This window comes from Salvelinus sp. IW2-2015, linkage group LG1 (genome assembly GCF_002910315.2).
Source record: "Salvelinus sp. IW2-2015 linkage group LG1, ASM291031v2, whole genome shotgun sequence".
Lineage (NCBI taxonomy): Eukaryota > Metazoa > Chordata > Actinopteri > Salmoniformes > Salmonidae > Salvelinus > Salvelinus sp. IW2-2015.
In genome coordinates this window covers 53745077-53757997 of record NC_036838.1, presented here as the reverse complement: position 1 = coordinate 53757997, position 12921 = coordinate 53745077, and the positions used below count along the sequence as shown (strand labels likewise).

Sequence of the window (12921 nt, the reverse complement as noted above, 5' to 3'; positions counted from 1 at the left end):
TTGTGAACCAGGCCTGTGGCGGCTGTGAACCAGGCCTGCTGGAGGCTGTTGAACCAGGCCTGCTGGAGGCTGTGAACCAGGCCTGCTGGAGGCTGCTGGAACCAGGGCCTTGTGACGGCTGTGAACCAGGCCTGCTGGCGGCTGTGAACAGGCCTGCTGGAGGCTGTGAACCAGGCCTGCTGGAGGCTGTGAACAGGCCTGCGGAGCTGTGAACCAGGCCTGCTGGAGGCTGCTGAACATCCTGCAGGCTGTCAATCAAAGCCTGTATGCCAAGGAGGCAGCATCATAGGAGTGTCGATCAGGTCTGTTGATGGGATCTCTCAAAGCACAATGAGAAGGGACTGATGGAATACAAAAAGGGCCAAGGTTGATTTGATCCAGTTATGTACATCTCTGTACTCCCCACTATAGATTTGAGTTTTTTGGTCAACAAAAGTGTTTTAATTTATGAAATCTGTTCTCAAGTAGCTATTCCACAACAACAAAAAAAAGAGACACATTTATTTAACTAGGCAAGTCAGTTAAGAACAAATCTTATTTACAATGACGGCTACCCTGGGCCAAACCCTAACCAGACGATGCTGGGCAATTGTACGCCGCCTTATGGGACTCCCAATCAAAGCCGGTTGTGATACAGCCTGGAATGGAACCAGGTCTGTGTGACGCTTTAGCACTGAGATCAGTGCTTAGACGCTGAACCAGGTCTGTAGTCGCCTTAGCACTGAGATGCAGTGCTTAGACCACCTTGCACTCGGAGCCCACATATGTGATCGTATCTCAATGTAATCAAGGTATGAAATCATTTATATTTTAAGATACACCTCTTTTTGGGCTTAGTTGTGCTCAATTTGCAGTGTACACATTATTATATTTTTTACGCCCCCCGGTGCGCCCCCATTAGCTATAACAGAAATGAGCCCGCGGCTGAATCTAGTTGCCTACACCTGTACGTATATAGTCTGTCAATGAATGGATGCTTTTGGGCTGTATTGGTGATACACATATCGCTTTTCCTGTATATTTCATTTCATGGTTTCAGAGCTTAAATATTTTATGCACACCAGACGTAAACATGCGTAAGAACTAACTTAGTTCCATGACAACAAGTTGGACCGGTTCTTTTCAGGTATCAAGGCAGGTATACGCTTATGGTTTGACTTCTACAGCCAGGTGGGCGTTACAGAGTAGTGATGCTGACAGAGACTCTACAGTCATACTGATTGTGATTGTGCGAGAATGCAGGAGCTCTGACCGGCACTATGCAGGATGGCAAAAATGCACTTGACAGAATAATCAGTCACCTCCCTAAGACTCTGTTCCCCTGGCCTGACCATGGATACCAAGACAACACAGGACGAAGGCGGGGTGGCGGGGACGGGGACAGTGACTGTGACAGCTCTGTGTCATCTGTCATCGTGCTACACATACAGTAGATAAATAATTTACAAAGACACACACACACACACACCACACACCCAACACACCACACACACACATACGCATACGCCCATCGCCCAGGACCCTGACCCCTTCCTAAGAGAGTCTGAAGTGGTCGATGGCTTGAGTCTGCATCCCAGCAATTTTTCAGACACCTCAGTGACTCACTTTAATTGGACAGGCACCCGGCACGAATACAAATTAAAACAGCTACATTTAGCCCTCGTGATTTAAAGAGCCACAGACTAAAAATGTTAATAAGAAATGACACAATTGTATCGCTACTATTTTACTATGCAGTAGAGATCTCCATTATTCAGAGTGAAATAGCCGTCAGTGGAAAGTTCACAGATGGAGAGGTGTTCTGAGGAAGTGTTGGGTGAATGTGGTTGTAGATTCAGCTGGTGCTGTTGAGGAGGTAAGGATCATCTGGAGTAGTGGGCACGGGCTGACTGTTGGTTATGACACTGCAGGAGGATCAGAGAGATGGTTTCTGCTCTTCCTCTCTCTCTGGTGGACAGGTGAAGGGAGTCTGTTGATTTTGTTAACAGGTTGACTCTGCATCTTTCTGTTTAGTGTTTAAATCTCTGTGTCTAGTATAAAGACTGTAGTGCTTCTGTTATCCAGAGGTATTCAACTCTAATCAACCATCGGTGGCGGTGGCGGAGATGATGGTTGTGGTGGTGTCGTAGTAGTGGTTGGTGGTTGTGGTGGGGGTGTAGTGAGTGGTGTGGTGGTGGTGGTCGTGGTGGTGGTCGTTAGTGGTGGTGGGTGGTGGTCGTGGTGGTTGTCGTATGGTGGTGGTGGTGTGGTGTGTGGTGGTGGTTGTGGTGGGGTCATAGTAGTGGTGGTGGTGGTGGTTTGTGGTGGTGGTCGTAGTAGTGGTGGTGGTGTGTGGTGGTGGTCGTCGTGGTGGTGGTCGTAGTGTGGTGGGTGGTGGTTGGTTGTGGTGGTGGTGGTGGTGGTCGTAGTAGTGGTGGTGGGTGGCGTGGTGGGTGGTCGTAGTAGTGGTGTGGTGGTGGTTGTGGTGGGGTCGTAGTAGTGGTGTGTGTGGTGTGGTGGTGGCGTAGTAGTGGTGGTGGTGGTGTTGGTGGGGTCGTAGTAGTGGTGTGGTGGTGTGGTGGGTCTAGTAGTGGTGGTGTGTCGGGTGCGTGGTCGTAGTAGTGTGGTGGTGGTGGTTGTGGTGGGGTCGTAGTGGTGGTGGTGGTGGTGGTGGTCGTCGTGGTGGTGGTCGTAGTAGTGGTGGTGGTGTGGTCGTCGTGGTGGTGGTCGTAGAAGTGGTGGTGTGGGTGGTGTGGTGGGGGTCGTATAGTGGTGGTGTGGTGGTCGTCGTGGTGTGGTCGTAGTAGTGGTGGTGGTGGTGGTCGTGGTGGGGTAGTGGTGGTGGTCGTCGTGGTGGTGGTACGTAGTAAGTGGTGGTGTGGTGGTTGTGGTGGGGTCGTAGTGTGGTGGTGGTGGTGGTCGTCGTGGTGGTGGTGGTGGTGGTGGTTGGGTGGTGGTCGTAGTAGTGGTGGTGGTGGTGGTCGTCGTGGTGGTGGTCGTAGTAGTGGTGGTGGTGTTGGTGGTGGTAGGTGGTGGTCGTAGGTAGTGGTGGTGTGGTGTCGTGGTGGGGTCGTAGTAGTGGTGGTGGTGGTGGTTGTGGTGGGGGTCGTAGTAGTGGTGGTGGTGTGGTGTGTGGTGGTGTGTAGTAAGTGGTGGTGGTGGTGGTCGTCGTTGGGTGGTGGTGGTGGTGGTCGTCGGGTGGTGGGTCCGTAGTAGTCGGTGGTGGTGGTGGTTGTGGTGGGGGTCGTAGTAGTGGTGGTGGTGGTGGTTGTGGTGGGGGGTCGTAGTAGTGGTGGTGGTGGTGGTCGTCGTGGTTGGTTCGTTAGTATGGTGGTGGTGGTGGTCGTGTGGTGGTGGTGGTGGTGGTCGTCGTGGTGTGGTCGTAGTATGGTGGTGGTGGTCATCGTTGGTGGTGGTCGTAGTAGTGGTGTGGTGGTGGGTCGTCGTGGTGGTGGTCGTAGTAGTGGTGGTGGTGTGGTCGTCGTGGTGGTGGTGTGGTGGTGGTGTCCCGTCGTAGGTGGTGGTGGTAGTAGGTGGTGGTGGTTGGTGGTTTGTGGTGGGGGTCGTAGTAGTAGTGTGGTGGGTGGTCGTGTGGTGGTGGTCGTAGTAGGTGGTGGTGGTGGTGGTGTTGTAGGTGGTGGTGGTGGTGGTGGTCGTGGTGGTGTGTCGTGAGTGTTGGTGGGTGTGGTGGTGTGTGGTGGGGGTCGTAGTAGTGGTGGTGGTGGTGGTGGTGGTGGTCGGTAGTGTGGTGGTGTGGTGTTGTGGTGGGGGTCGTAGTAGTGGTGTGTGGTGGTGGTCGGTGGTGGTGCGTAGTAGTGGTGGTGGTGGTCGTGGTGGTGGTCTAGAAGTGGTGGTGGTGGTGGTTGTGGTGGGGGTCGTAGTGGGGTGGTGGTGGTGGTGGTCCGTGGTGGTGGTGGTCGTAGTAGTGGTGGTGTGGTGGTGTCGTGGTGGTGTGTAGAGTAGGTGGTGGTGGTGGTGGTGTCGATAGGTGTGGGGGTGGGCGTAGTGTGTGGTGGGTGGTGGTCGTCGTGGTGGTGGTGTGTTGTGGTGGTGGTGGTGGTTCGTGGGTGGTGGTTAGTAGTGGGTGGTCGTGTGTGGTGGTGGGTCCGTGTGGTGGGTCGGTGGTGGTGTGGTGTGTGGTGGGGTCGTAGTAGTGGTGGTGGTGGTGGTCGTGGTGGTGGTGGTGGTGTGTGGTGGTTGGTGTCGTAGTAGTGGTGGTGGTGGTGTGTGTAGGTGGTGGTCGTTGTGGTGGTGGTGGTGGTGGTCGGTGGTGGTGGCGTAGTGTGGTGGTGGTGGTGTGCTGGTGGGTCGTAGTAGTGGTGGTGGTGGTGGTTGTGGTGGGGGTCGTAGTAGTGGTGGTGGTTGGGTGGTCGTGTGGTGGTGGTCGTAGTAGTGGTGGTGGTGGTGGTCGTCGTGGTGGGTGGGGTCGGTGGTCGTCGTGGTGGTGTCGTAGTAGTGGTGGGTGGTGGTGGTTGCTGGTGGGGTGTGTGTGGTGTGTGGTGGTGGTCGTAGTGGGTGGTGGGTCGTAGTAGTGGTGGTGGTGGTGGTCGTCGTGGTGGTGGTCGTAGTAGTGGTGGTGGTGGTGGTGTCGTGGTGGTGGTGGTGGTGGTCGTCGTGGGTGGTGGTTCGTAAGTAGTGGTGGTGGTGGTCTCGTGTGGTGGTCGTAGTAGTGGTGGTGGTGTGGTGTCGTGGTGGTGGTCGTAGTAGTGGTGGTGGTGGGTGGTCGTCGTGGTGGTGGTGGTGGTGGTCCGTTGTGGTGGTGGTCTAGTAGTGGTTGGTGGTGGTGGTTGTGGGTGGGGGTGACGTAAGTAGTGTGGTGGTGGTGTCGTGGTGTGTGGTCGTAGTAGTGGGTGGTGTGGTGGTGTGGTGTGTAGGTGTGGTGGTCGGTGGTGGTGGTCGGTAGTAGTGGTGGTGGTGGTGGTCTGTGGTGGGGGTCGTAGTAGTAGTGGTGGTGGTGGTTCGTGGGTGGGTCGTAGTAGTGGTGGTGGTGGTGGTGGTGGGTGGTGGTGGTGGTGTGGTGGTGGTCGTAGTGTTGTGGTGGTGTGGTCGTCGTGGTGGTGGTCCGTAGTAGTGGTGGTGGTGGTGGTTGTGGTGGTGGTGGTGGTGGTGTAGTAAGTGGTGGTGGTTGGTCGTGGTGGTGGTCCCGTTAGTGGTGGGTGGTGGTAGTGGTGTGTGGTGGTGGTCGTAGTAGTGGTGGTGGTGTGGTGGTGGTGTCGTAGTAAGTGGTGGTGGTGGGTCGTCGTGGGTGGGGGTCGTAGTAGTGGTGGTGGTGGTGGTTGTGGTGGGGGTCGTAGTAAGGTGGTGGTGGTAGGGTTGTGGTGGTGGTGGTGGTGGTCGTAGTAGTGGTGGTGGTGGTGGTGGTGGCTGGTGGTGGTTGTGGTGGTGGTCGTAGTGTGGTGGTGGTGGTGTGGTGGTGGTTGTGGTGGTGGTCATAGTAAGTGGTGGTGGTGGTTGTGGTGGTGGTCATAGTAGTGGTGGTGGTTGGTGGTTGTGGTGGTGGTCGTAGGTATGGTGGTGGTGGTGGTGGTGGTCGTGGTGGTGGTCGTAGTGGTGGTCGTAGTAGTGGTGGTTGGTGGTGGTTATGGTGGGGGTCGGTGCCGCCAGCAGGCCTGGTTCACAGCCTCCAGCAGGCCTGGTTCACAGCCGCCAGCAGGCCTGGTTCACAGCCGCCAGCAGGCCTGGTTCACAGCCGCCAGCAGGCCTGGTTCACAGCCTCCAACAGACATGCAGACCTGGTTCATAGATTTCACTACACTCTTAGAAAAAAGGGTTCCAAAATAGTTATTTGGCTGTCCCAATAGGATAACCTTTTTTTGGTTGCATGTAGAACCCTTTTTGGTTCCAGGTGGAACCCTTTTGGGTTCCATGTAGAACCCTCTGTAGAAAGGGTTCTACATGGAACCGAAAAGGGTTTTACCTGGAACCAAAAAAGGTTCTACATACAACCAAAACAGGTTCTTCAAAGGGTTCTCCTATGGGTACAGACAAAGAACCCTTTAAGGTTCTAGATAGCACCTTTGTTTATACGAGTGTGGGCCTGGTTCGCAGGGACACAGCGGCCCAACTGAACCTCCAGCTGCCGCTGAAACACAGAGCGGAGGGAGAGGAGACGGAGTCAAAAGAACCCGGGAAGAGAGATGCAGGCCCAGATCACTTCAACAGGAATCACTTCTGCCTGGTGTTTTATACACTTGACGGGTTACATGGAGGGCTCTGTTCTATATCATGCTCTCGGTTAAAAGGCTGTCAAACAACCACCTCTCATAAAGCTAGGTGTACAGGTGTGTGACTTGATGCTCAGATAATACACACACACACACACACACACACTTGTCGCAGACACACACACACTTGTTACAGACACACACACACTTGTGAAACACACAGGCACACATAGACGAAGGCACACACACACATTTCTGAGTCTGCAACACTCTATTTTCTCTTCCTCTATTCCACAGGATATTAGTTATGGAGGGCCCCTGTCATGTAACAGAATAATACATCCAGAGTTTACTGTACTGTATCATCATTCTGGAGGAGTTCCTGAAACTGCTGGCCCCTGCTGGTTAAAACTCATTGCTAACCACTGAATAGTGATGCATCATGTTTCTTGACTTCACAGCTCAACATCTTACTTTGGACAACGTCACTGATTTCCGCTGAGGGTGAGAAGGAAAGGGAAGCCAGGAGACGGCTGGATGGATGTTGTCTCCATGCTACAATGACAACAGCATGCAATACAGTTGTTTCAAAGCTTCCCTTCTGGGCACACACTGGTCGAATCAACATTGTTTCCACATCATTTCAATGAAATTACGTTGAACCAACATGGAAAAGGCGTTGAATTGAAGTCTGTGCCAAGTGGGTCGAGGCATTACCTAGACGGGATACAATTTCACATGACTGTATATGAGAGAGCCTGGAGTGTTATGAGGTGGTTTCCATTTCCAGCAGTTGGAACTAAGCATTTAGAGTCGCTTTGCATTTGTTCATCAGCAGATATAAACATACTCCCCCCACAGTCTACTTAAGCAATAAGGCACAAGGGGGTGTGGTATATGGCCAATGTACAACGGCTAGGGCTGTTCTTAGGCACGACGCAACGCTGTCAGCCAATCAGCATTCAGGACTCGAACCACACAGTTTATATTAACGTATGCCCATCCAAGGAAAGGACTTAATGGTTTGCATTTACACAACTCACATTTCCAGCTATTTGTCGCTCCCATTCTGATTACTGTGCTGCTTTCAATCTTTCAGAATGCATGGGAGTAAATAACCATTAAGGAGGAAGTAGAAATTGGCTGGTATAAAAAGCAACATCAACACAACCAACCTGGATATGAGTTTGAGACATCCTTATCTCCACTCTGCATAAGGAGTCTGGTTCCATTCCCACTGTCTACAGTATGAATACCTAGTGGAGTTGAATTGATTCAGCTGTCATGAATTCTCTGTTTAGTGTGAGAATTTATAATGTGGCGAAATGAAACAAATGAACTGTTTTATGTCGTTTTATGAACCTCTTACTCTTAAATTACCACAAAATGACTCCGTGACAATCCCCATCCTCTGTTCTCTCCTTTAGCGTATTCCAGAGTAATCTCTCTCTCTCTCTCTCTGTCTCTCCAACCATCTCTCTCTCACTCTCTCTCTCTCTGTCTCTCCAACCATCTCTCTCTCTCTCTCTCTCTCTCGTCTCTCCCAACCAATCTCTCTCTCTCGCCTCTCTCTCTCTCTCTCTCTCTCTCTCTCCTCCTCTCTCCTCTCTCTCTCTCTCTCTCTCTCTCTCTCTCTCTCTCTCTCTCTCTCTCTCTCTCTCTCTCTCTCTCTCAATTCCAACCATCTCTCTCTCATTGCTCATTTTTAAATCTATGAATTTCTGAACATAATTTCCCTGGTTTTTCCCGTGCCTCAGGGGCCATTCTCATTCCATCAGTTCTCTTTTTTCACCTCGTTTCCTCTCCTCCCTCCTGAGTGAACAGTGGAGACAGGATGTGAGGTGACAGTGTGGTCCGGGAGGTTAGGCCAGCAGGAGGATGGGCACGATGGGCACACAGGCATGGGGAGGGGAGAGGCGTGGGCACTGCACTACACTGAGCTCACAGGGCACCCCTGCCAAAACAGGCAACGGAGGGTCAGTAGCAGTGCAATTTCATTCCCACACACGGCACGACCACAGGGCACATCGTGATACCTCTCACTTTAAGGGTCCGTGCCACAGAATTAGCCATGCCTGTCCCTTGAAGAGGCTGTGGTGCACTGCTCAGGGTTACTGTGCCTTCTCATGTGAGACCCTGTGCTGTTAAAAGATACCCTCAAATGTTCCTTCAAGGGACTTGACTGGTGAAAACAGCAGCACTTATGCCTTGAGGGCCCTTTTGAGAGGCAGCACAGAGGGAAGGAGAGAGGAGTACAGCTCCCTCCCCCTCTCTTCCTCTCTCTCTCTGTCTGTTATCCCCCCTCAGAGCAGTATGGCTCAGTGCTTCCACTCTGCCTGTAGGCTTTAGGTCTCCTCTATGGGTGCATCTCCTCACTATGTGTTTACCCTCAGTGTTTTAATATGCAGCACGCACATTTCATGAAATTATGAATATGATGCCAACTAAATTGATTCAGAGGACATTCGCCTGCGACATTATAAAAAAAGAAACCAACTTAGCTATACTTTAAATGAATATAAACTATGATTATCAAATGTAGATATGGTTGGGTAAAATTATGCTTTCACAGTATCGTGTGGATATGAATGCACAGCTGATTTGAGCAAAACAAACATATTAACTGCTTTGTTATCCAACCTAATAAACGTATTAACTGCTTTGTTATCCAACCTAATAAACGTATTAACTGCTTTGTTATCCAACCTAGTAAACGTATTAACTGCTTTGTTATCCAAACGTATAAATGTATTAACTGCTTTGTTATCCAACCTAATAAATGTATTTTACTGCTTGTTTATCCAACCTTATAAACGTATTAACTGCTTTGTTATCCAACCTTATAAACATATTAACTGCTTCTGTTATCCAACCTTATAACGTATTAACTGCGTATTAACTAATTTTAATTATGGGATTTCTGTTGTTTGAATTTGGCGCCCTGCAGTTTCACTGGCTGTTGAAGAGGTGGGACGCTACGCGTCCCACGTACCCTAGAGAGGTTAACTGCTTTGTTATCCAACCTTATAAACGTATTAACTGCTTTGTTATCCAACCTAAAAAAATGTATTAACTGCTTTGTTATCCAACTTAATAAATGTATTAACTGCTTTGTTATCCAACCTAATAATGTATTAACTGCTTTGTTATCCAACTTATAAACGTATTAACTGCTTTGTTATCCAACCTTATGAAACGTATTAACTGCTTTGTTTATCCAACCTTATAAACGTATTAACTGCTTTGTTATCCAACCTTATGAACGTATTAACTGCTTTGTTATCCAACCTTATAACGTATTAACTGCTCTGTTATCCAACCTTATAACGTATTAACTGCTTTGTTATCCAACCTTATGAACGTATTAACTGCTTTGTTATCCAACCTTTAAACGTATTAACTGCTCTGTTATCCAACCTTATACAATCGATTACTGCTTTGTTATCCAACCTTATGAACGTATTAACTGTCTCTGTTATCAACACTTAAAACGTATTAACGGCTCTGTATACCCCCAACCTTATGAACGTATTAACTGCTTTGTTATCCACGTAACGAACTTAAAGTATATAACTGCTATTTACTTAGTTATAACCGAACTCTTAAAAATGTATAACGTTATTTACAACTGCTCTGTTAATCGTTACACAACCCATAATTAATGTATTAACTGCTTTGTTTATCCAACCGTATATTAAACATATTATACTGCTTTTTATCCAACCTAAATAATATTAACTATAGGTTTTGCTTTTCGAATTCAAAATACAGAAACAACAATCATCCCAAAAAACCCTTTATAAACGTATTAACTGCTTTGTTATCCACCTTATGAACGTATTAACTGCTTTGTATCCAACCTTATAAACGTATAACTGCTCTGTTATCCAACCTTAATAAACGTATTAACTGCTTTGTTAATCCACCTTATTTGAACGTATTACTCTGCTTTGTTATCCAACCTTATAAACGTATTAACTGCTCTGTTATCCAACCTTATAAACGTGATATATAACTGTTTGTTATCAACCTTATGAACGTATTAACTGCTCTGGTTATCCAACCTTATAACGTATTATGCTCTGTTTATCCCCTTAAACGTAATACGCTTTGTTATCCAACCTTATAAACGTATTAACTGCTTTGTTATCCAACCTTATGAACGTATTAACTGCTCTGTTATCCAAAGTAGAAGGCCCATCAACATTATGTTTTTTATAAATCACATTTTTCGGGATTAGTTCAAACGGTGACTCTATCATGCGCCTTAATATTATGATCGGCTTTTTGAAATATCCCGAACTGATTTTGAATATTTTCTCTCTTGGGGGGGAGGAAACTCGATGCCATCAGTGAAGAAACAAACTGCAATTAATCAGAGGGCCTGTCTGAACATAATGCAACCAGTCAGATTGCCTGTCTGAACATCATGATGCAAATAATTGTCTCCCCTGGACYGTTACCTCTAAAATACTCCCCTCCTCTGCAGAACTTCCTTTCAGTCACTAGAATAGTATAGCTATCTTCAAGGACATTCCGTTCCCTTCCGGCTACCCGGATAAGGAACTAAATAAACTTCAGTTAGTGCTAAATACGGCTGCTAAAATCTTGACTACAACCCCAAAATTTGATCAGTGCTAGCTTCCCTGCACTGGTTTCCTGTTGAAACTTGAAACGGGTCGGTTGAGCTAACGTAGGTTAATGCGATTAGCATGAGGTTGTAAGTAACAAGAACATTTCCCAGGACATAAGACATGTCTGATATTGGCAGAAAGCTTAAATTCTTGTTAATCGAACTGCACTGTCCGATTTACAGTACCTATTACAGTGAAATAACACCATGCTATTGTTTGAGGAGAGTGGACAGTTTTGAACATGAAAAGTTATTAATAAACAAATTAGGCACATTTGGGCAGTCTTGATACAAAATGTTGAACAGAAATACAATGGTTCAATGGATCAGTCTAAAACTTTGCACATACACTGCTGCCATCTAGTGGCCAAAATCTAAATTGCAGCTGGGCTGGAATAATACATTATGGCCTTTCTCTTGTATTTCAAAGATAATGGTACAAAAAAAATACAAAATAACGTTCTTTTTTTCTTTGTATTATCTTTTACCAGACCTATTGTGTTATATTCTCCTACATTCCTTTCACATTTCCACCAACCACAATGTGTTTCCTTTCAAATGGTACCAAGAATATGCATATCCTTGCTTCAGGGCCTGAGTTACAGGCAGATAGATTTGGGTATATGATTTTAGGCAAAAATGTAAAAAAGGGGCGGATCCTTAAGAGGTTTAAGTCATTACTGAAGATTAATCTCTTCAGTAGGTCCTATGATTGAGTGTAGTATGGCTCAGGGGTGCGAAGGTGAACGGCAAGGCACTGGAGCGACGAACCACCCTTGCTGTCTATGCCTGGCCGGCTCCCCTCTCTCTACTGGGATTCTCTGCCTCTGACCCTATTACGGGGGCTGAGTCACTGGCTTACTAGTGCTCTTCTATGTCGTCCCTAGGAGGGGTGCGTCACTTGAGTGGGTTGAGTCACAGACGTGATCTTCCTGTCCGGTTTTGCGCTCCCTCGGGCTCGTGTGGTGGAGGAGATCTTCGTGGGCTATACTCAGCCTTGTCTCAGGGTAGTAAGTTGGTTTATATCCCTCTAGTGGTGTGGGGGCTGTGCTTTGGCAAAGTGGGTGGTGTTATATCCTGCCTGGTTGGCCCTGTCCGGAGGTATCGTCGGATGGGGCGACAGTGTCCTCCGACCCACCCCTGTCTCAGTCTCCAGTATCTATGCTGCAATAGTCGATGTGCCGGGGGGCTAGGGTCAGTCTGTCATATCTGGTGTAATTCTCCTATCTTATCTGGTGTCATATGTGAATTTAAGTATGCTCCCTCTAATTCTCTCTCTCCTCCCGGAGGACCTGAGCCCTAGGATCATGCCTCAGGACTACCTGGCCTGATGACTCCTGGCTGTCCCCAGTCCACATGTTCGTGCTGCTGCTCCATTTTCAACTGTTCTGCCTGCGGCTAGGGAACCCTGACCTGTTCACCGGATGTGCTACCTTGTCCCGGACCTGCTGTTTTTGACCCTCCCTCTCTCTACCGCACCTGCTGCCTCGACCTCTGAATGCTCGGCTATGAAGAGCCAACTGACATTTACTCCTGAGGTACTGACCTGTTGCACCCTCTACAACCACTGATTATTATTTGACCCTGCTGGTCATCTATGAACGTTTGAACATCTTGAAGAACAATCTGGCCTTAATGGCCATGTACTCTTTTTATCTCCACCCGGCACAGCCAGAAGAGGACTGGCCACCCCTCAGAACCAACCTGGTACCCCTCTAGGTTTCTTCTTAGATTCCTGCCTTTATCTAACCACGGCGGCAGGTAGCCTAGTGGTTAGAGCGACGGGCCAGTAACCGAAAGGTTGCTGGATCGAATCCCTGAGCTGACAAGGAAAAATCTGTCGTTCTGCCCCTGAACAAGTCAGTTAACCCCCGGGTGCCGTGGATGTCATTAAGGCAGCCCCCTGTACTTCTCTGATTCAGAGGGGTTGGGTTAAATGCAGAAGACACATTTCAGTTGGATGCATTCAGTTGTACAATTGACTAGGTATCCCCCTTGTATTCTAGGGAGTTTTTCCTAGCCACTGTGCTTCTGCATTGCTAGCTGTTTGGGGTTTTCTGCTAATGTAAAAAGGGCTTTATAAATACATTTGATTGATTGCAACCCTTTAAGAAGATATGAAACTAACCCCTCCAGCATGTTCCT

At 48.4% G+C, this 12921-nt stretch overlaps 1 protein-coding gene across 1 annotated transcript in view; it reads right to left on the bottom strand.

Annotated features, from left to right (window-relative positions):
• cacna2d2a (calcium channel, voltage-dependent, alpha 2/delta subunit 2a) overlaps positions 1–12921 on the bottom strand; it is a 320922-nt gene that overhangs the window by 221100 nt on the left and 86901 nt on the right.